Here is a 24,429-nt window from a genome sequence, read left to right on the forward strand (position 1 = left end):
TTTACATATCCGGTCAAATCGTCTGTTTTAGACTCTCTTCAGCTGCTTCTTGAAAAATGCTTGGGAACCCTGCAGGACTGGACTAGCACTCCCTAACCCTAACTTAGAATATCTTAGAACAAGCATACAAAGTTAAAAAGTTAAATAAAAACTGAAAATGCAGAATAAACACTCTTCATGACAGGTTATCATGCAGTCTTTAATACAAATAGCAAGCCATTTGGTGATTGATTTCAGGATGTCTTAAAGGTGTGTTACATTTGTAAAGGAGTCCCACATACATTACATTAAATTAATCAATTTTTTAAATTCAGTCTGAATTTGTAGTTCTGTAGTGGAGTTTCAAAATCTGTCCATCTGCTTCTTGACTGGCTTTCTTTAGTACTTGAGTTATTATTTTAAGAGTTATCAGTTTTATGTTTAGCTTAAGTGTGGACAGGAACAGCTGTCATTCTTAAGTAAAACACCTTGACCAAAACTCTGTTTTGCAAGCTTTCTATTAATTTCAAGATTGTGCTTGAGAGTAACAGATGAACCAAATCATAAAACTAAAGAAGACAAGAAAATACATACAGTAGTCTTTTTAAAAGTTTCTATTGTGGGTGAAACATCTTTAAAACCTTTCTGGTATTACTGTATATTCTTCATATTTTTAAAAGCATTAAAAAAATCAATCTTTTAGATTTTGTGTTAATATTTTCAAACTCAAGAGGAATACCGATAGGATTAAAATTGTTCTCTTAAACCTGTTTCTGTTAATCTTTTTACATAGAGTACGTATGTACAGAATTTTGAAAATCCAACCATTTTAGGTTTGAGAAATCAGATTAAAATAAAAAAACCTACAAGCTTTTCTGGGGAATTCAAAAACAAGACACCAGAGAGGAGGCAAGGTGAGGAGTAAGCTGAGAGAAGAGTTGTGCTTATCTGTTGGTTGTCAATCCATTTAATAGCTCAGAAGAGTTCATACCCAGGGGATGAATATAGCCATTAATATGTTTAGAAGCCCTGCAGGCAGATTTTATGTGGTGCAGTAAATGCTAAAAAACATTTAAGCCCCTGGATTTCTTTTTTTGTTTTGAAATACAAAAACATAAATTACTAATGGATGCAATATGAAGTTTTGTTCGTGTTATCTTGTTTTTTACTTTGGATCCCTATTCTCAATACAACAGAAATCATCGGCGTGCTTGAATCCAGAGATCCAGTTCGTTCTTAACGCAGGAAGAAAAAGCTGGACTGACGGACTGTGACTGTGTCAATGTGTTGGCCCTGCAGATTTCCTCAAGCCAAAAAAATGCCCACCAACCAAATAAACAAATAACCAACCATCTAAATGAGCAACCAAACAAGCCATGAAAGTAAACCCATTTTTGTGCACCATATATACAGTACAGTAGAACTACAAATGTTAAGTTTAAGTGGTGGTTTTGCTTGGATGGGTTCCTGCTGAGGGGGGCAGCTTAATTGCCATTTTATCTTATTAATAATCTTCCACATCATGCTGCTGGCACTCTTATTGGAACGCCAGTTCATGCATTAACAGACATAGATTAATGGGTCCCATTAAATAAAGGAAGATCCTGGCCATGAGAATTTCACTGACACAATCATTAAACTCTGTACTGAACAAAACTGGTAAGAAATATATCATTGCATTGTGTCATAATCTTAACCATTTCTCTAATGACATGAGAACATTATATTTTGCTCTAATACACAGATGTTTTATTGGGAAATTACGGTATTGGGCTTTTCTTCAGGCTAACACGTTAATTCAAAGTGACAGTACCCATGTACACACAAAGTGTATTTGTGCCCATGTAAGCATAGTATGTTGTTCAAGGACATAACATCTGTGACTCACCTTGTATTTGAACACACAACTATTTTACCAACAAGCCACTCTACAATGCGCATGAAAGCTAAGCCTCATTTTACTGAATCTGTCAAATTACCTAACAAAAACTTGCCATAAGAATGAAATTGTTTGTCTAAACTGCTTAAATATGACTCATGACAAGTTAAAAACAAATAGCAAAGCACAACCACAACTGAAAAAAAAAATCATTATAGATTATACACAGAAGCAAACATTCTACCAATATATGTGTATCCAGTATGTGGTTTTGTCTGTAAGACATTAAAAACAGTGTAGTGAACATTTGCTTTGAATATTTGGTGGTATAAGGTGCAAATCTGTAAAGTTATTTCTCCCTTACAATGTTTAATATGATTACTACTGATAGAGAAACAAAAGTAAAATGTATTTAAATTAATTAATTTAAATTAACATTCTTAAGAAAATAGTGCTTTTTTCCCCCAATAATAATAAAAACAGCCAGTTTAATGTAGAAGTAAATATTTATAGTGAGTATGGCCTTGGGTCATTTTTTATTGGAGATATTCATAGGTGGTGAATCTAAAATATCATTTATAAGAAATACATTTATCATCCATTTATCATCATTTATCAGAAAGTTTATTTTTTTTCAGGAAAGTTCTGCAGTTGAATCTTTTTACAATCAATACATTCTTTAAAAATGTCATAATAAGTTGTTAATCAGATACTTGCATAATTATGAATTCTGTTTCCGGGCTTTATCAGTTCTACACTTTCAACATCACAATAAAATACAAAACAAAAAACCCTTGTGTCTTTTGTCTAGATGGTGTCAATAAAGAAGTCATTTACTTTATTACTTTTCCTTGACTTTCCCAGGTGACATTCTTGTTGAGGGAACATGATTTCTTTCATTGCGAATTGTCTCAGCTCAGTTTGCTAGCTTTAAGTCTTTTGTAAAAAGAGACAGCAAGCAAGGATGTGTAACAGCTCTTTTGTCCTTAGTGTCAGTCTTAAAGATCAACATCACAATAAGAAAGCAATTTTAAAACCTGCATCAGTTTCTTAAAGTAAAATGGGTCTCTGGAATCAGTTGCAATTCTATCTGTGTCGTAAAAAGATTTTTAACTTCACTTCCTGCTGTTACAAACAGAAATGAAAAGTGAAGGTGCAATTTGATTTCATGCATGGCTCTTTATTTTCCTGCATGTGTTCTGAAAAAAAAAGATAATAACTGAAAGTGTATACTGTTCTACTGTAAAGGGGCAGATAATCTACTTTTTTGTTGCTTTTTATTTGATAATCAGTTCAAAGATTAGCAACAGCATATCAGAAATATTTATATTCATTTTTTCCTGTGGACAGCTGGGCGGGGGTGAAATGTTACATAACAGTGTAGAATGACAAAACAAAGCTGTAGTGAGTGGTGAATATCAGCCTCTAGTACTGTTCGATTTTTTTCTAATTCCAGCCAGAGAAGCCTTATAGCATTGTGATTAGAACATGTTTGAAGAACAAGAGTTCCACTCAGTCTGAGTAAAGGTTGGAAAGACCAAAACAATGTGTACAGTACCAGTTACATTTTTCCATTATAGCATTTTTACATTAACTTTCTATTTGAGAAAAAAAAACAGTTCTTTTTATGTTCTCTTCCATTTCCTTTTAAATATGTAATACCCAGATGGATATCAGCATATAAAGATGCAAAATATTGCTGGGAACTGAAGTCTTAAGGGTGGAAGAATTAAAATCATTTTATTTAAACAAACTGGAATATATTCTCAAGCAAATAACCATAACCATCATTATTATCCTCATCTTTATTTTATATTAAGTGTCTTTCCTGTGGACTTCACAAATGCAGGAAAAATAAAAATTAAAAGGAATGATCAAAACAAATGAACTTAACAAATCATTTGAACATTTGATCACTTAAATATTTCAGCATTGGATGATTGATCTGTATATATAATGGTAGTGTCTTGAAAAGCCCCTCTTACATAGTAATACTTCTCTGATGTTAACTGATGGTTGTAACAGGATATTTTCATGACATTGCAATAAATGAGTGACTTCAGAGAGGTTTAATAAAGAGCTATTTAGGCTGCTAAAAGAGAAGAATTGCAAGACTTAGTCTGCCCTGCTTGAAAAGATGCAGTTGAAGATCGGATTGAAATTTTACTCACATTTTCACTTGGTCTACAGAAACCAGCACCGAGTGTTAAAAATGTCAAAGTTGTGTGGGAATGCTAACCCTAACCCTAACTGGGGAGTCAACTGGGAGGTGCTGCAGTCTGACTGTGGGGTCCTCAGTTTATTAAAATTGAAAATATTCCTCAGTCCAAAAAATATGGGTCTAAAACATTCAAAACCACTCATACAAGCTGTTAAAAAGTTATCTTCATCAATAACAGATCTTCGTTCGGCAAATTTCCAGTCAGGTGAAAACAGCTTTTACAATCGCATTTAAAAAAGCATTCATTTCAGGCCATGGTAGGGTTAGGGTTACAAGAACCATTAAATATCTCCTGCAGTTATACTTGTATTTGCCATTTAAATGACAAAATTATGAGAGTTTACCAAATGGAAGAGGATTTTTTCCAACTTTTGATCTGACGCGGTTTTGGGAGACAGAGACTGAAATGCGCAACATATAATACTGGCCGCTAAAAGTCTAAAAAAAAAACGTTTGAGAAAGGATCAAAATATCACTCATCCTCAAGTTGACTTGGGCCACAGAATCCAGCACCGAGTGTTAAAAATGTCCAAGTCGTGTGGGAATGCTAACCCTAACCCTAGCTGGGGACTCAACTGGGCAGAGCTGCAGTCTGACTGTGGGGTCCTCAGATCATTCCCTTAAACATTCCCTTCTGTTACAATTATTGTACAATGATGTGAGGTGAGAAAAAACACAATCTCATTCTATACACAGTAGTGTATGAACTGGAATATGTAGAACTTACAAACAGGAGCAATCATACTCCTTTCACCATTGAAGGGAGTACTAATGGGGTACAATGTCTTCTCTTCATTCTGCAACAGCATGCCCACCACGCAGCATACCGGGTGGAGAAGCAAGACACTGGTTCACCAGTTGAGGGGGAACCTTTGGGGGAAGTCTTATTCTGCAAGCCCAAAGCGGAACATCCCTTCTCTTATGAACAGTGCCATTGGATCTTTAATCAAGACTTCAATTTTTATTCCCCCCCAAAAAAGCATGTCCTTTATCATAGTATCCACTGTCAACCTACTGGGACCTTCTGGGTGTTACTGTACTGTAAAAAACACTTACAGTACAGCAGTGAAATGCTTTTCCTTTAAGGCCTTCTATCCCAGTAGTCAGCCTAAGCTTCTGAGATCTGGCAGGATCAGGGGACAAGACGGGAATATGCCTCTGAATTTGAAGAAAGGACACATTTAATAAAATGAAAGTTTTAATTACACGTTAAGTTTGTACAGTAAGACACAATTTACGAATGGTTGCTAAAAGACAAAAACTTACTGCAAGTCTCACACAAGTGTATTGAAAGGGAAATTGCAGAAAACAGTCCCATCTGAAAGTCCACTTGAACTTAGAAAACACTTAAGATTACTGAGTATTCTGAAACTTAAATGCCAAGAAACAGAATCCCTCAGAATAATTTAATTTAGACAAATGATTTCCAGAGGTTTTCTGGCATTCCAAACCATATACATACTGTATACTGGCCATAGTCTAAAGTTTATAGCACATATCAATGCAATGTGAGAGCCATCAAGAGTGAGAACACAATCTCCAGAATTAGAATTAGACTCCTAAATGAGAACATTCAGCAAATCAGGGCTTGCCTGCAAACTTGAATGTAAAATTATTCTAACAAGGAATCTAGCTGTTGCTAGTATGATTCCTGTGTACATGACACACTGTCACAACCAATAAATTAAACAGTACACATATTTGGAACTTTTGATGGTAGGGGAAATGGATAAAGTGTACAACAGTGACATTCCAAGAGATTTAAAGGAATAAGTGAGCAACGTGGATATTAACCTTATGTAGAAACATAAGAACAATTTTACTCACTGGAAATAGAGGGGGAAATCAGAAATTTATATTTGTACTGTATATAACAAAACACAAATATAATGAAGCCCTTCATTAGTGTTTAATTCCAGTGTGATGAGTATGATGAGTTTGGTATCATTACAAAACACTGCCATCATGTGGTCTCTTCAAATTGATCTGCTGTGATGGGCAGGAAAGCACTGGGTTATGTACAGTATATTGTATAAAGCAATATTTTTTTTCTTCAGGATTAGATGTTCCTAAAGTGATATTTAATGTTGTAGACCTTTGAATTAGTTGCAATCATTAAAGTAAATGATGACTTAGGGGAAAAAAAATATATTATTAAATAACATTATGCATTGTTACTGTATATCGGCACCAGTCAAAGAAACACAGTCAATGTCTGTTACCTTTCCTGACACCTCGTGAAACACAAGGAACAGTTTTCTCAATGTCCTCTGTAGATGATGACAGGAAAGAAAGGTGGTCTCTATCTTAAAAGAACTCTGGTGTTTACATTCCTGCAGAGTTCAATATAATACTTTCAGCTATAGTAAAAATACTCATTCCCAGTGGGAACTGCAAACAAACACACATGAATTTATGCCTTGGGCTTAATTCTTTGCATTTATATGCTGTTACTTGATCTGCAAATGCCCATGTCTGGTCCTTAAATGTGAAAGCTGCAGATAAGAAGATGTCACATGGGTCTTGATCAGACTTCAGATGAAAGGCTTCCCAAGGTGTTACCTTGGTGACCGTATTGTTTCAGTTCCAGGGGGGGTCATTTTCCTACCTTATTCCCTCCCAGGAGTGGAGTCTGATTCCAGGAGCAGAGCAACCAAAAATATAATCCTGTGATATTGTTTCTGCTATATTTAGTATTGGCCATATCCAACTGATCCGGAAATGTCTTGCTCTGAAATGATGTAGCACGTGCAAGAGTATATCACTAACAGTCTGTAATTACAGCACTTTTCAGAATGGAATCCTGCTTGTTTGTTCTCTCTCCTTTCCATTCTGACACCCTGCATGAATTTAATTTTCATGCCTATGAAAATAACTATGAAAATAACTGTGTGGGTGAGACAGGATGGAAATGACCTTGAACACTGTCCTTTTTTTGGCTGTCTGCACTATTAAACTACAATGTTATTGAAGATAAGAATGGTTGCTGATCACAACTTTAATAGAATTGATTAGTGTGAAAACCAATCAGAAATGTCAGTTTTATTTGATTGAGCATCAGCTGAAATACCTCTTGTAAAGCATTTGTTTGTGTACAGAATTTGTCTTATAATTGAATCCGTGTATGTACAGATGTGTGTACAGGTATAATATGTACTATAAACTGTAGATCTGTCATGCAGTATGTGATTTTACAGTACATTCCCTACATTTAAGAGTACTTGATATCCTACAAAAACGTTGGGTTTGCTTTTGATATTAAATAGCATTATTGCTTAATTTGTTTAAAAATGTAGGTATCTATCTACATGTAATAATAATATAATCTATAGAATATAATGAATAGAAGCATAAAGTCATATGTTAATCCATTATTCATCTCCAGAAGGCATTGGGAAATGACCTGCCATCCTCACCTGACTGATTAGACTAATAAGCTCATTGGTTGGGTGATGATTTAAAACCAGGAAGCAGAGCCTTGCAGGGAACTGTAGACCTCTGCTGTGAGGAAGTAAGCAGAGCCTCTGTTATGCACTGCACCACAGCAAGAAAGTGAGCCCGCGGATTGCTGTGCATTTTTTGGAAAAGAGTTTGAGAAAGACTTTGGACTCTGCAGCTGGTAAGGACCTTAGTTGCCTGGCTATTTATAGAGTGGTGTGAGAGGTAGTGTAGGTGGAGCTCAAAAAGCATTAGGCTTTCGTTTTTGTTTTTTAAGCTTTACATTGTAAGTAAAGAACATGGTCCTTATGGAGCCACATACTGTACAGTACTTAAAGATCCCATCAGGCCAGGGTGTGCCACATCATATCCTAAAGAAGAATAACAGGAAACTAGAATTTTTGTTGATATATGCAGACAGTACAAATTATAACTGCAGCACCAAAGGGCCATATTTTATGTTTGTGAAAAGAACAGGGCTGAGAAATTGCCTGTTGATTATCCTAATGGATAACATCCTACACTTATTTGTGTAATTTATTTTCCTCCTTGAAATGAAAATAAATACAAGATAACACAAATACACAAGTTTGTATAGCCAGGTATCTCACTAGGATTTGATGATCAAGATTATTTACTTCTTTATAAATCGGTTCCTTAAAATTGAAACATTAGTGAAGTGAGAAAAACATCACAATATTGAAAAGACTGATTTAAGCTGAATGCAGCAAAGATACCAGCACCTCAGTTGATTTATAATGCCTTTGAAAGAGAAAGTGATTAGGCTTATCATCCAAATTTGTCATGGTAATATAATGATATACCTACTGCAGATAATTTTTTTTACTTTGTTGCTTAATTTTCAGGAAAATTAGACAACAGCCTACCAGATTTATTGACATATCACAACATTAAATGGAACAATTAATCACTTGCTTTAGTGTTGTGAACCTCTATGAACTTTGCCGAAGGAGAGTAGAATACTAGAAGACTCACCAGCAGGCTGTGCTCAAAGACCACTGTGCAATAAATTGGGAGCTGTTCCAAAGTCATTTGGAAAAAGCAGCTGTTTAGCTAAAATAATATGTCTGTTTGAATGTGTCTGAATACAAATTAGACCAGAAGAGAGGGGATTACTGAAGTACCAGATCTTCATATAATTATATACAACAAAATGAGAAAAAGTGATAATAGGAGATAGAAAATACTGCTAAATAAAGGAGAGTTAGACAGGGTAAAGAAATAAAGTAAAAAATGTAACCACATTTGATTTTTTTAGTGCTTCATCTAAAGGGAAAAAATAACCCTGAGTAAGTAAGGTCAGTTGGGTTTAAAAAAAGAATTGCAACACTTTATGTTGCTAAGAATTATATTTTATTATAAAATGAAAGATAAGAAACAAACATATGTGCAAAAGGGTGCCACACCCTTATGTAACAGCAACAGAAAGTTAAGAATCATGATTATTAAGCAATTTCTAGTCAAAGACCTGTGCCAAACCCTTTAAGAAGAATTCTTTAAGGAATTGACTCACTGACTGCAATGAGTTGAAAATTGTTTCATCTTTTTCCTGCAAACATGCTCCTATTTGTGGGCTATTCAATTTTCTAGATAGTTTGTAACAATTGCAACAATTTCCATACATAGCATGTGTGTAAAAAATGCTGTCATGTTATGATATATGACGTTGACCATGTGTTTTGAAATTGTCCATCGATGCATCAACTGTACCTAAGGTTCTAGGAATATGTAATGTGAAATGGATTTGAAAGTATCTAGACCCTTATGCATAACTCTTAGTCTGCATTACCAGTTTGGCTTAGCATGACAGTTCCTGCACACCACATTACTCTTCTCCTGTATGAAACAATGTGCCTAATGCATAAAGGTTCAGCAGAGGTGAACATCATCATCATTAAGGAAATGGACATTTGCAGAAAGCAGGATATTTTCATGTAGTATTTTACCCAGCTTTTGCAATGGGTTGTGCATAAAAATTAATTTAGATATTGGTGTTTGGTTTGAGTTGCATGTATTACATTAAATGTATTTATCACTTTTAATCTGAAGGGTATCCTTAGGAATTGTTTTAGCAGACTGATGGATCCATGATTATGACAACATCGATTATACTTTGAAGGAGAGTATCCTTTTCCCTTAAACTAAAATGTTGCACCAATCTATTACAGCAGCCATTTTTTATGGGAACCAACATGTATAAGCTTCCTTGTACCAAAAGTTGTGGTTGAGTTCCACAGTGTATCATGGGTCAAGTCCTACCACACTTGTGATCCCTAACACAAACGTGCATATACAGGATGTGTAGAAAGTCCTCAGTCAGCTTTCTCAGTGGTTGAGACATTCACTGTCAGGACTTGGGAGAATCCTTAATACTATTTTCTCTTCCTGTAAACATCTTTTTTTCAATCAAAGGCATTGGAAAGGAAACTAAAATCAACACTATGGCCATTTTTGTGCTTTTACAAATCATCACAACTTCTTCTCTTTTATGAGGATTTTAAACACTGCTCTGTGCTTAAGTACTATTCTTTGAAAACTCCATTTTAACTGGGAGACCAGTTCCTTTAATAACTCAAACAACAGTTATGCCAGAGTTCACCTCCTTCTGATTGAGAGCCCAGCAGGCAGAATCTGATATGCATCAAACAAACATTTTATTTTGTACCATTTAAATCTGGATACCTCTCAAATACCTTTCACAGTTCAGCTTCAACAAGTACAGAGTATCATGAGCATTGCAGATTGCATAGTTCAGAGGCATTCTTTCCAGTAGATGTTGAAATTGCAAATGAGGACTCCAGGTCTCAGTTTTCAGCTTTGGCTCAGCTGAAGCATTTGCATTTCTTGCTTGGTGTCTTTTGTATCACTTCATCTGGACAGTAATGGATAGTACAGACAGCGTGAAAAGTGATATAAAGTCACCATGGCCAGACACCAACTAATTCATTGAACACATACACAAATGGCTTACTATTGATTCTTCTCTGTAAGGGTTTCTCAGTAGTATCCATTAAACTGAATTGAAATGATGCCCCTTCTTGGCAGACAACAAAATCTCTCAATAAATTTGGAAAATCTATTCGATATATTGAATACTAGGACTGTGTAGGACGATGTGATGTGATGCTAGCTCTTCTGTTGTGGAACTGAGGTGAAAAACCCACATAACCAGTGATGACATAGCAAATGTTAACTTATGGAATTGGGTGAGGTATAACAAGGTAGCAATAAGTTATAACAAGATACTGAGACAATGTTAACTCAATAGACAGCAACGGGATTCACGCATTCACTAAATTATTTATAGAGGTGTACTGGAGGTGGAAATGTGTGTCAATCAAATATAAAAACAAGTAAATAGGATCACATTTTCGAGCTATTTCATGAACAATCAATGTTTGACAAAGCTATTAAAGAACATGAATGTTCTTCAATGATTATTTCTCAACATTTAATACACATTATGTTTGTGTAAAAGCAGCAGAGGGCAAATGATATGCTTTAGTTTCAGGGCATCTGCTTTTCTGTTACAAACATGTACTTTTGGTGCCTTGCAGGCTATGAATCTTTTAATTAAAAATTCAAGTTAGGTTCTTCACCGAATTACAAAACAACAATATTGTGCCTACTGGATACCATTTTGCGGAGAATGACATGATGGACTGTATTTAATAGTGTTTGCTGACTGCATAGCAACAGGGTGTTGCTCTGTAGCAACTGTATGTTTCTCTTACAGTTAAGCAAATTGTAGTTTATAAGTCAATCTTTGACATTTGAAATTATTTTGTTATTTTTAATATATCATCATGGACTGTATTCAACAGCTAAAGGTTTCTACCTTCCTGACCTATAAAGAAGATCAGAATAATTCCTACTAGACAAATGTAAAGTAGAAAAAAAAGCTAATGTCAACAATATATCAAATAGTATTAATAGACTTAATTTTATGTAGCATATTTAAAAGCAATTATAAATACAATGTTTTCAAATACATTTAAAACACACATCACACTAAAAACTACCCTTACAATGCTGAATGAGCAAAAACAGAAAATTAAACAATGACAAAATAACCTTATGAAAAGTTACGTTTTTTAGGTTAGGTTTTAAGAGCACCCAATCCCTGATTCAGCATATCTTTGGGTGGTGTTCCAGAGCTGTTGGAGCATAGCAACAAAATGTCCTGTCACCCACTGAGTGTAGCCAAGCAATGGGAATCCCTAGTGTACCAGATTTGCCCGAATAAGGTCACTGGGAAGGGAGTACATGGACAACATACTGGGTGGATCCTGAGAAGCCATACTATGTAGAGCCATGACTACAAGTAGAATCATTTTAAAATAAATTTGAAACCTGTCTGGGAACCAGTGCAAGGACTCCAAATCGAAAGTGATCATTTGCATGTAACATAAACAGGATTCTTGTGAATTATGGACATTTTGTAACTTTAGAGTAGTTCTTAAGACTTTCGCAAGTAGGGTGTTTCAATCATCACTTCATGATAAAATACACATTCCTGGGGAATAACTACACCCAAGGATTAAGCATGTTGGAGGAGGTTTATGTCGGTATAGTGAGATTTGGTGTAACCTGCTTGGCTGAGCTCCAGCCCTTTGATCGTCTGATCATATGACGAGGAGCTGGTACTGTACCTCTGTGCAGAAGGAGGACGAGGGGCAGCAGCACAGGTGAAAATTAATTGGAGGAGGGAGGCATGAGACAAAAAGAGAGGGATTCTTGTATGATCTACAGTATACTGTACAGTATATACTGTATACTGTATATATTGCTTTTGTTGAATTACATTGGGAATAATTATGATTTAGAAAAACTGGAGTGAAAGGTTTTGGTGTTGTATTCCCTCCTGAACCACAGCGAAGAACTTCAATTGCACCAGTGCGCAGCCCAGCAATATTTCCAAGCAAATGTTTGCCTTGGCTTTGACTCTTCAAACAGCACTTCAAACATAAGTTTGGGTGGTAAATGTTTCTAGCGCTTTGGAGTGAGGGGTTGCTTTTTAAATCACACTGAGAAACGATATGTTAGATATTGCTTAGAAATTGTTTTCCATATAATAGTTCCAACCTCAGGCACAATACCAATAGTGTTTTTATTCTCTTTCTGAGATGCTACAATGGCACTGGGTTTCTTGCTTATACCTGTTGTAAAAGTAACTTCAATCAGGTATATGCATTTCATAGGAAGACACATCATCAAACAGTCGAACAAAAAATCCCCAAAATCAAGCATTTTTGTCCCTTGCCTTGCTTAGGCTGTTCCAGTTACTTACAATTTACACCTGTCCAGAATAGTTCAGGCTCTAGCAGTCACTAAATGAAGCAGTGTAATAACCTGACTGCTGATATGAAGTATGGATACCTGACAATATATGCAATTATTTTTAGAATTTTACATGCATTTGTATTTCAAACATAAACGTTAAATCAAAAGTGCATAACAGAGACTGCAAACCCTGTTTATGACTGCTAACATGCTGTATTTGTTACATGAGTATCTGTTAAATTATTTCAATAAAGAAATCATAAAATGATTAAAGAAATCCCCTCCAAAAATTTAAAACTGCTTTCTGCTTTTGTAAGTTAAAATTGCATTCTGCATAAGCAGGTAGTTATACAGCTGTGTCATGAAATTGATTAAATGATCTGTAATTCAATATAAGTTTAAATTATACCTACAGGAAGGGACACTGCTACTTTTCTAAACACTCGATCAACCCAGGCAAGGTGAGAGCAGTGACACACAAGATAAATAGGCCTTGTCTGAAAACACTGTGATTTATCCAGATGCTTTCCCACTTATTATAAGCACCTTTTGATTTGTTAGGCCAGGATTCACAACAAGTAAGAGCATATCCTGAAAAGCTTTATTTTTTTAGGTGCTCTGTACCAAATCCATATAATGGCCATCATGAACAAAATATTTATTTTTAATTAAATATCTTTGTTTTCGCATTAGTAAGACAGGTATATGAAACTCTTAAGAACAAGACTGATTTTATTTTTTCAATTTTGTTAATGATCAAAATACTTCTTCACAGCTGGGCGCATTAAAATAGTCTGACTATTCACCCTTGCTCTGAAAGACAAACGGGGCCTACGGAAATCCTGCTGTTTATAATACAGAACAGCGCAAAACCAAAGTCAATTGAAAAACAATTTAGAAACGTTTTTAGAAGGCAGTCATGTTCTGTTTGAGTGGTGTGTGTATCCTATCTCAGATAATGCATTAGTTAAGACAACAAACAAAATTTAACATCCCCACCTTACACAGGATTATACTAGGAGGATTCACCTGAACGTCAAGAAAGGGGCCTTGTGATTGAGCTGCTACCTTCCAGCCCATAAAATGGTTTTCTTCTCATAGAATATTACTTTCCTACCATCCTGACAGGCTGTCCTCCCTTGTGTATTTGTTTTTGACTTGCTTATGAGACGAGTCATCTGCCTCCCATAATTGAATCCCTGGCTACCAAATCCAAAGGCATATTTATTCTGAGTGATACACCATCTGGTTGCTAAATTATAACTTTATAAAAAAAAAATCCACAACTGTGATGCTTCTTTAGATTACCTTACACTACATTTAAATTGCATGACTGTAATCTAGCACTAACAATACAGTAGTACGGCAGGTATGCCCTCCCTCATAAGTTAATGTCTCTTCTGATTTGTGTAGTAAAAAACATTTCCCCTGGAACACACACTACAGCTAATAAACAGCAAGCAGAATATGCACATGGAAACGTAAAGCTCTTCAATATCCACCTTGAAGTACTAAAAGAATCAATTAAAATGCCTGCTTCTATGAAATAATGATAAAAAAATGCTTTGTATTACTTACATCATTGAACAAACCAGGGTATTTCACAGTTCTACTAAATAACAAAGTTAAGACAGAGCCACAAGGAATTTGTTGTGATAAAGATATATTATACACACTGGAAGGAAATTAAATAAAATCTTGAAAAGTACTGTGTGTTATTAAAAATATTTTAAGATTAAGGAAACAAAACCAGTTTATTTGCTTCTGTTAACCTGAATATGTAATTATGTAATATGAAATAAGCATTTCTGTTTCTGTACCATAAAAGTACAATATCAATGCACGTATTTATTTTCTTCAGAGATGAAGCAAAATAGAAACTCATTATTCACTGTAAAACAATGCTTGTTTAACCCCTGGTATAGATTGCACTCTTTTCATATGTTGGAAAATAGAATCTTTCATTTCAGTAAGTTGGTCAAATTTTGACAACAATGAAACAATCCAACGAATATACAGGGATATCATACTTAATACTTTGATCTTAACTCACCTGACTGAGAAAATGGCAGCTCTGGCCAAAGATCAGCTCTGATGACCCCCTTACTTATGAGGAATGAACTAAGGAGGCAGCTACAAGGGTATAGGTAGGGTGGAGGGAGGGGTGGGAGGGTGCATGAAATGTTGTGAACGGGAAGCAAGTATATAAAGTGAACTATTAGAATCTGACCTTCTCCTGAACGTCTGTTAAATGTCACGCTCGTTAACCCCTCCTCTTAAGGACGCTTCAGCCTTTCCTAGTTTAGTGTTTTTATCTCCTGCCCCCCGTGCTATAAAAGCCAGGCGTTCCTGCCAATCTGGGCACAGCTTTGGAAGATGGACGCCCGGAAGCCCACCTACCCGCGAGTCCAGGAGCGACTCGGCGGCATCAGCTTCAATGGCGTCCTGACCTTCTGAGTCCGGGACTGGGAGCGTCTGGTCCCGTGACCCCCCTTTTATCCCCCCGACCCTCCGTCAGATCCTGCTCCGGCTTTTAACTCTGTTCGTCTTTGTCAGGATGGATCACCAGGTCTTGAACATTGTATCATACTCGGATTTGCCTCGGACTCCTTTGGATTGTTTGCCTTGGACACACCCCCCTGAACACCAGCGTGCCTTGGACACGCCCCCTGTTTTCCTTTCAGCCCCTTCCCATGTCTTTTTCCTTGTGTTTTCCTCGCTCCTCCCCGGATTGTGCTGTCTGCATAGGGTCCTGAAAGAACGCTTCGTGACATTTAATAGCCCCATAGATCTTTAAATTCATTAATCCTTTCATTTTTAACAGCCTCTGACTTCCGTAGTCCTTGTCAAATGATTAAATGAATACATAGCAGTAAGCACTAGCAGATCCTTTCCAGGAAAATATAATTATCTTAGTTCACTTTTTATGAGCTAAAGTAGAGTTGGGATATTGATGATATCTTCCACATAAATTACAAACCACAGAAGAAACCAGTAGAAGAAGCAAATTATAATAAAAATGTTCCCTTAAAGATATCAAGATAGGTTTGGAACATTTCTAAACATTTCATTTTATTTTAAATTAACAGACACTTTTTTCACTGCAACAGGCTGTAATTTTATATTTCTTGGAAAAATAATGCATTTACTCAATCATTTTGATATGTTTACTAAATGTGTTTTTTTTTGCTCCTTGAATGCTCCCCTCTTTATCTTGTGCAATAAGGATACGTGAATATGCCTACTGTATGTGTCTTCAGTGTAGGTGATAAACAATATGGTCTTTATTGCACTACCCTGAAAAACTTGTCCCAAGGCTGTTAGGCACTTGTAATGTTTGGAAAAGTCTGCAACCTATTGTACTGCCCACTCAATATGGCAAACTCTTTTTTATCCTTTCCTAATGTAGAGTCTGTTCATATCAATAAGCAAAATGCAAAATGAATAAATGGGCTTGAGTTGGTTATAGATTCTTTGTTTTTATTTATACTGTATAAATTACACCATCATAACCATCAGTTGTATCAACATCTGCCTGTTGATATAGCTGATGGATTATTGCAACTTACTGTATGGTACTTGTCACAGTGCAACCTTTTTTTTTTAGACAGTTTTATTTACAGTCTTAAACCTTCTTCTAGCCTTTTCATGATCCTCGAGTGTTAATCCTGATTCTAAACTGAACAAATTGAGTGACTGAGCTGGTTCTTGCAACCATACAGTTGCAAAAGAAATGTGCATGCACCATCATGCAATGATTAATGCTTCAGTATGGTAGAATGTTCAACCGACATGTGGAAGATGCAACAATGCAGCCCAGATCATTTTATTTACAGTGCCTTGAAAAAGTATTCAGCCCCCATCCCTCACTTAAGAATCTCAGAGCCTGCAACTGTATTTATTTTAGAATGAGAATTTTCCATTTGCGAGTCACACATTTATTTTCTGATTCCCCCCCCCCCCCAAAAAAAAAGAATGATAACAGTCAATCATAAATTAATTAAAAATAAAAACAAAAATATAACATCATTTAATAAGTATTCATCCCCTTTAGTCAATACTTATTTGAGCCACTTCTAATAGCTATTACAGCCAATAGTGTTTTTGGATAAGTCTGTATTAACTTGGCACACCAAGATGGAGCAATGTTTGCCAATTCCTCCTTGCAAAATTGCTCAAGCTGGGCTAGGTTAGTTTGAGAGCAGCAATGTACAGCAAGTTTGAGGTCTTGCTACAGATTTCTGATGCGGTTAAGGTCAACAATCTGACTGAACCACTCAAGGACAAGACTTCCAGTCCCTGCCTCTGAAAAGCATCCCCATAACTTGATGCTACCACCACCATACTGCACAGTGGGGATGGTGTTATCTGGCTGGTGTGCAGTGTTTGATTTGTGACAGATATACAGTACTGTACCATTTAGGATTCAGGCCAAAAGGTTCTGCTTTAGTCTCATCAGACCACAAGATTTCTGACACATTTCTGTATCTTTTAGATGGTGTTTTGCAAACCCTTTACAAGCAAGGCTCGTTCAATGTCACAGTTGGTCTTGCAATAGTGTCTTTGATAAGAGACCTTCTTGACAGCAATCTTTTAGGGGAATGGCCTAATCTAGGCAGTGTGGCTGTAGTTTCATACTTCTTCCACTGCTGTACAATGGACTGTACTGAGCTCTGAGGGATGTTCAATGCCTTTTTTCTGGAAAGTCTGTACCATGCTGTAGGACTTCCCAGAGAGGAGTATTTATATTTACAAAAGAATTAACAACAGGTGATCCACTACTTTCTTACACAGGTGGAGTAAATCAACAAATTAAGGTAATGTATTGCACCTGTGCACATCAGAGCTTACAATAACAAGGGGCAAGAATACTTCTTAAATTTAATCATTTCTGTTTTTCATTTTTAGGTGTTGGAAAGGTTTTGGAACATTTAATTTGTTTTGACATGGTACTCAATACTTTGTGGATCAGTGTCAATAAGTCTTGCTGCAATTTGCTGCTGCTTTTCAAATTCAGAATCTGCAGAAAAAGTGTTGAGAGCTGAATACTTTTTCAAGGCACTGTATGTAAACATTCTATTTTTCACAGAGCTGCACAAAATAAATATGCCCTTTTGACTGATGAGTAATTATTTTTTATTAGAAAACAAATTTGCTTTGTAATGCATTACGGCTACCTTTGTAGATGTTCATTGAAGCAAGTAATTAAAATGAAAACAAAAAGAAATAAATGGTTCAGAACACATTTAAAGGATCTATAATTGAGTGAAAAGATGCAACAGTACAAGGCCTGGAGGAAATTAGCAGTTTCTGAACAATGATGAACTGCTATGATACATTATATTACTGTATGCAAGGTGGTGTGAAAACGTCAGAAGATCTCTGTGTCAGGGCAGTACTGCCTTGCTCTAAATTAGTTGCAGCTGGGCTGGGGTGTGGAGCTCCTGGGAGGCTGATTGACTTACCAGCAGGCAGATCTGGCAGGAGAATGTGGAAGCGTTGTTTTCTCAGTGCTCGGTCAATCAGCTACTTAGCCTGACCAGGTCTCAGTTCCAGTCATGTATCTAGCTGCTTGATAAGAAGATCTTCTTTTGCTTGAGCAAAAGAAGGCAGTTAGTGCTGGAAGAGAGCTGGACTTACAGATGAAAGAATCAGTTGAGTGAGGGACTGATTTGATTTGTGTTTGTGCTTTTCCTTTTGGTAGTGTATTAAGAAAGGCCGTTTCTATTTTGATACTCTGTACTTGAGTCCTTAACAGCCTTATCTTGATGGGTGATTAATTCACTAGGGCAACAATCAATGAAAAGTAACATGTAAAATAATTGAAATTTTGAAAGAATTTCTTATTTTTCACAATGATTAATTATCCTGGTGCAAAGTAGCATTTCAGGATTTCGGTTAGAAGAAAGTAACGAGTTAGAATCTGGTTAGAATCTGTCATGGCCGGGATCCCTCCTCTTAAGGGTGCTTTGGCCCTTTCGTATTTTAGTTGATTATGTGCACCTCCCACCTGTTTTGTGTCTAATTATTCAAGCCTGGCGCTTTCGCTATTCCTGGCTCAGCATTGGAGGATGGACGCCCGGAAGCCCGCCTACCAGCGGGTCCAGGAGAGACCCGACGGCACAGGCTTCCTCACGGCACCCTGACTGGCTGAGTCCGGAGCTCGGAGCGCCTGGCCTCGTTACTTTCTCTTAACTTCTTGGTCCTGTTCCGGATCCCATTCCGGCTTTTACCCCTGTCTTGTCTTGGATGGATCACCCGGTTTTTGGACTTTGGACTGTGCCCCGGATTTCCCGTTTTGAACTACGCTTCACGGGAGCCTGAACCGGCTCCCATGACAGATCCTATTGATTGCAAAAGAGCCTGACTGTAGGGACAAGGCTGACCGAACTCCCCTCACTTTCATGAGGAATGAGCCAGGGAGCTGCTGCAAGGGTGTAGATGGGCAAATCCAGTCATATGTTTGCACAGGAGATTGAAAGTAAAAGAGATTTGGTGGGAAGTCATCAGCATTAACCTTCCTCCCACACTAATGGAAAATATGTATCTCATAAATATGTATACTAAGAATAGATATTTTAATTGACTCATCAGAAAAAAGTATTCCCATAAATGAACAGTATGGTTATTAGAAGTGCTTAAGAGTACACAAGTATGAACACATTCTTTATCAGATTTTCTACTCCTGTGCAAAGCAGCAGTTTTGTAACTTGATAGTAAATAAGTTTAAATTGTGTTGTTATGTTTTCTTATTTTAATAAAAATTCATGATTCCTTTGCGATTATTGTCACCTGTTTAAGATGTGGCTTATCAGCAAAGACCTGTTGGACAACTGAAATAAAAACAGTTGCAGGCTGTATTCTGAGTGTTGCTGAACACCTGGCCTTTTACTTTCCTTAAAGCAGAAAGAGCCGGACATACAGTACAGTACCACCAGGTTCTTGACAGTTCTCCAGACTCCTTCCACTGCATAACTAAAACTAAATACTTTCCAGTGATGTTGCGGACTATGCAGAATGTGAAATAATGAAGTTGCTCATTAAAAATAATGGCTTGCCTGTGCAATGAGCCCTGATCCACAGCCTGTCTCTTCACATTATTTCCTTTAGCTTTGTTTCCACTTGAAAGATAATTAGAATCAATTGAGGAAGCCCAGTTGGGATATGAAATGTAAGCACAGAATAAAACATAATGAAGCAAACAAGATCCAATGACTAAGGAGGGTCTTTCTGAAACGATCAAGATTAAGACAGGACATGGATATGGTAGCTAATGTGACCGAAATCTGATCACGGTTACATATCAGTGATGTCATCTATATCCTGTTCTTCCTTGTATGTAATGGGCTTGCATCCAGTAGTTCTCCTTCCTAAAGAGATGCATTATGAAGTTTTTAAAAAAGTTAGAAGACTATGCCGCGTTTTTCTAAATATAATTGTAAATGTTAAATGTTAGAATAATTATGAATTTATGTGTGAAAAACATCTTAAGTACCACTTCCATACCTAAAGCAAATTCTGCCACAGGGATGGTATATCTGGAAGATAAAGTCTTCATTACTTCTTTTTGCAAGACAGCAGTTGCGTTATTCATTTATTGTAGAGGAACAACCAGGCAGTACCATTACCACAATAATTGTATGTTGATGACTAAAGTGTAGACTGAAAGATGGAGCCTTTAGCAGTGCTGACAGTTATACAAAGTAAAGATACCCATATACGTTTTCTCAATGCACACCTGAGGCGCACTGAATTGCTGCTTGGAGGGTGCTGTCCATATAGCACCACATAGCTTGCGCTCACAGTGTACACAGGCTTTAGTTTTCTCTTTCTAACTTTTGATGTACATCATTCAATAAAGCCATTTAATAAAAACATAATCTATTGTACATACTGTGAACAATACATCTGACATAAAAAACCCGTTTAGAAAGTGAAGGGAGGCAGATCCTTCAATCCATATGAAGTTTTTTTAATGCAGTTTTTACCCATGAGGGGGAGGGGGACAACCTCTAAGGCTGCTACCGATGGATAGTTACTGTGTGTTACTGTATCTAAGAGAATTGTATGGGAAAAGGAGCAGTACGGTATGTGTTGTATATAATTCTGTTGAATTCAGGTTTTGATTCTTTTCATTAACTATTATTTTTCAAAAATTCACTGCCAGGTACTGAAAGATTTCCACTCATTTAATGGAAAATATGAAGTGTTTGGGGGAAGAAAGAATGTCTATTTCATTTCAATACATTGAATAGTGTGGTCTTAAATACAATATATTATTCTTCCCTAAGTCACAACAGAAAAAGCAATGAAAAGAAAAAAAAAACATTCAGGCAACAAAGTTTTCACTGGTGCAATTTAAACCTTGACTGGTGTTGAAGATGGTAATATTTACAATGCTCTTCAAAGAGAAGACCTTGAGCTATTTAGCCAACAGCTTGTGAGCAGTACTGGTATTGAATATTCTTCATGAACTTTGGCTCATTGCATGTGTTTCTATTCTTAAGGAGGTACAGTAGCTAAATAATCTTGCTTAAGTGTTTGGACTCCAAAGCCTTAGACAGAATAAACAAAAAAAAATATTCTTGTTTGTTTCAGTCGTCTTTTAAAATTGGACCTAGGTTTTAATGCATGTAATATTCCAATATAATTCATGCATTTTTCCATTTCAGGCTTGTTATGCAATTTGTGTTTGTTCTTTCCATCAGCTGCAGCTTTTCAAACCCTTTGAAAGCCAAACAAACAGGCAGGAAGGCTGTGTTATGGCAATAAATGAACTGATGAAACCATCACTGATGTACACCGTGAAACTGAGGAAAAAGCAAAGTGAAAACAAAGTGAAGTACAGACAAGAACTGCAGATATTAATATAACATAAATAAACATTTTGCATGCTCCTTCACCATAATATTATATATGTTATTTGTATCTTTGTGAGCAACTTGTATGAATACTTTATGGGGAGATTACAGTAAAGCACAATCATTTTAACCATCAAATTTAAAAATTGTACACACCATTTTAAAAATTGTACACACCATCTGTTGTAACTTTGACTGCATTACTAAGAATGTGGGTATACTCATAGTACAGTAAAAACCATACTGCAGGTTTAATGGACTAAAGGGGGCAAGGGGTGCCTGTCATTACCTAATCAGCCCCAAAGCACAATATTATCCATCCATCAAGTTTCTAACCATTTCTTCCAATTTGGGGTGGTGGAGGAGCTGGAGTCTCTCCTGACAAGCAACAGGCACAAGGCAGGATACACCCTGGACAGGACACCAGTCCATCACAGGGAACACACAGACACACACACACAGACAAAGATACACACACACCTAGCCACTTTTCTCCGAATCCACTTAACAAAATTCTCCTTTATCTAATATTGTTCATTAGATCTGAATTTACATTAAATTGAAGAGTTAACTGTACATTTTGCATTTTGATAGTGGCCAAAGATTATCATTATTAGATGTGTTTTAGTTATCATTTTTTTCATTTTTTTTTAAATATGCATATTGCATCCCAGTGAAAATTAGATTAATTTAGGGGTTCCTGACAAAAAAAAATATTTTTCTTATTGGTATTATTTTGTTATTAAGGTTAATGGGCAGCATAATATCACTTTAGATACATTTAATTAAATTCACTTTATTTATCCTGAACTCTTGTGCATGTAAAGTTAATTATTTATGATTATTTTCCTATGTGAATAAAAGGTTTGAATTCCTATTTAAAAACAAACTGTTGTTGTCTCAAAGGGTATAAGTTTGGGAAGCATTCAATGTATTAGGACATTATTTAAGAAGTGCTTTGAACTTTAAAATACCTAAAATATTTTCTGTTTCTCTCTTGAGCTTTGCGAGTTCAACATTGCTTATAAAAATAAACCCGTAACCAATTTCCTATGGGTATTTTAATATTTATTGCAACACAATTAAATAGAACATTCAAATTTTTCAGTACTTTTATAGCTGTTAACTGTGCATTTCAGGATTTACCACAGAAACATTTCATTTTCTCAGTCTGAGCATGCACAAAGGAGTGTAATTATGTTTCTCAGTGGATCCAATCATGGATTCTTAGAAGACTGATATGGTATCCCCATCCAGATGTTCCAATAATTCCACAGAAGTCTTCTTTACTTGATCTTTATTCCAACATACTGTAGTAGGGCTTGGCATTGTAACACCATTGTAGCATTGTTCCACCTGCAGAAAACTAAAGCAAATATGAAGAACATTCTGACTCCACACAGATGGCATGCTGGTCCAAAATTAAACCCAGGTCTTAAATAAGCTCAACAGCACCTCTAGTCCTCCGAAAGTATTGGGACAAAATATCAAAATGTATTTTTTCTTTCGTGAGCTGTATTTGTGATCATGAGATTAATATGAATGATAAGTACTCTAAAATATATGTTTTATTTTTGGGTACATTTATGTGTACACTTGATAATATTAGAACAAACATTTTGTGTTCAATCCAGTAATTTCAAGTGAAAACAGTATATTAATTGGGACACATTCACTTTGAGTAAATATCAGAGTGTGAAAGTCTGTGTTAACTGTATGAAGTCTGTATTAAGCTCAACAAACACTATGGTACAGTAGGTACTGCATTTTGAAAGCTCATGGTGTTGTTAGGTAGTTGTTCAGTTAGATCTAGTTGTTTTAAATAATAACCACAATGTCAATAGTTAAACAGTTAGGATTTATAATAGAAATTAACTGTCATTGTGTGATGATAAGTAAAACCAATAACAAACCATGTATATACATGCGTTTTTTTAATTTAAGGAGTATATGACAGATTCTCTCACAGTAGACTCTTCTACTATTATTGCATTAAATTCTCCTGACCTTCATTAACAGCTCATCCAGTGCTTTGTCCATGTCCAAAAACTGTATAAAGACAGCATACTGTATTCTTCAAGTTATTTGAATAAAAGTGAGAATGTACTTGTAGTGAAATATTTTTTTCAATAATAATAATAATAATAATAATAATAATAATAATAATAATAATAATAATAATAAGTTTTAATGAAATTAAAGGCTGTTTTATTTATTTTTGTTCTGTTAGACTCAGATGGCCATCTTTTTTAGGCCATGGTCCTTTGGGGTGGCTCAGGATCTGCGTCTGTGACTGGAAGGTTCAAATCCTGCAGCCAGCAGAGGAATCCTACTCCGTTGGGCCCCTGAGCAAGGCCCTTAACCCCAACTGCTCCAGGGGCGCCGTACAATGGCTGACCCTGTGCTCTGACTCCAGGCTTCTCTCCCTGTCTGTGTGTCTGTGTCTCCATGGAGAAAAGCTGGGGTATGCGAAAAGATGAATTCCTAATGCAAAAAATTGTATAGGGCTAATAAAGAAACATTAAAGTAAGATTTGTGCTGCTGATCCTCTGCCATTTTTTAGTGCTTTGTAGTTTGGTGCTGCTCGCACAGAAGGAGGGAAGAGCAGCTGCTTAGTTGGGCTCTGGGGTTTTTGTGAAGAGTGCAGTGATAGAGAATGATGTCCTAGACCAGGTGTTAGTGCTGAGGAAAGGACTTTTCTATCCACTTTAATGCATAGTGGAAGAGCTCGGAGACAGATGGCTTTT

The 24,429-nt window shown here is 36.2% G+C and overlaps 1 protein-coding gene across 2 annotated transcripts in view; it reads left to right on the top strand.

The window, feature by feature from the left end:
• Positions 1-24,429, top strand: part of LOC148649407 (inactive dipeptidyl peptidase 10-like) — a 123,316-nt gene that overhangs the window by 1,270 nt on the left and 97,617 nt on the right. The gene's annotated exons all lie outside the window — the stretch shown is intronic.

Source organism: Lepisosteus platostomus, chromosome 14 (assembly GCF_059453375.1).
Source record: "Lepisosteus platostomus isolate fLepPlt1 chromosome 14, fLepPlt1.hap1, whole genome shotgun sequence".
Taxonomy (NCBI): domain Eukaryota; kingdom Metazoa; phylum Chordata; class Actinopteri; order Semionotiformes; family Lepisosteidae; genus Lepisosteus; species Lepisosteus platostomus.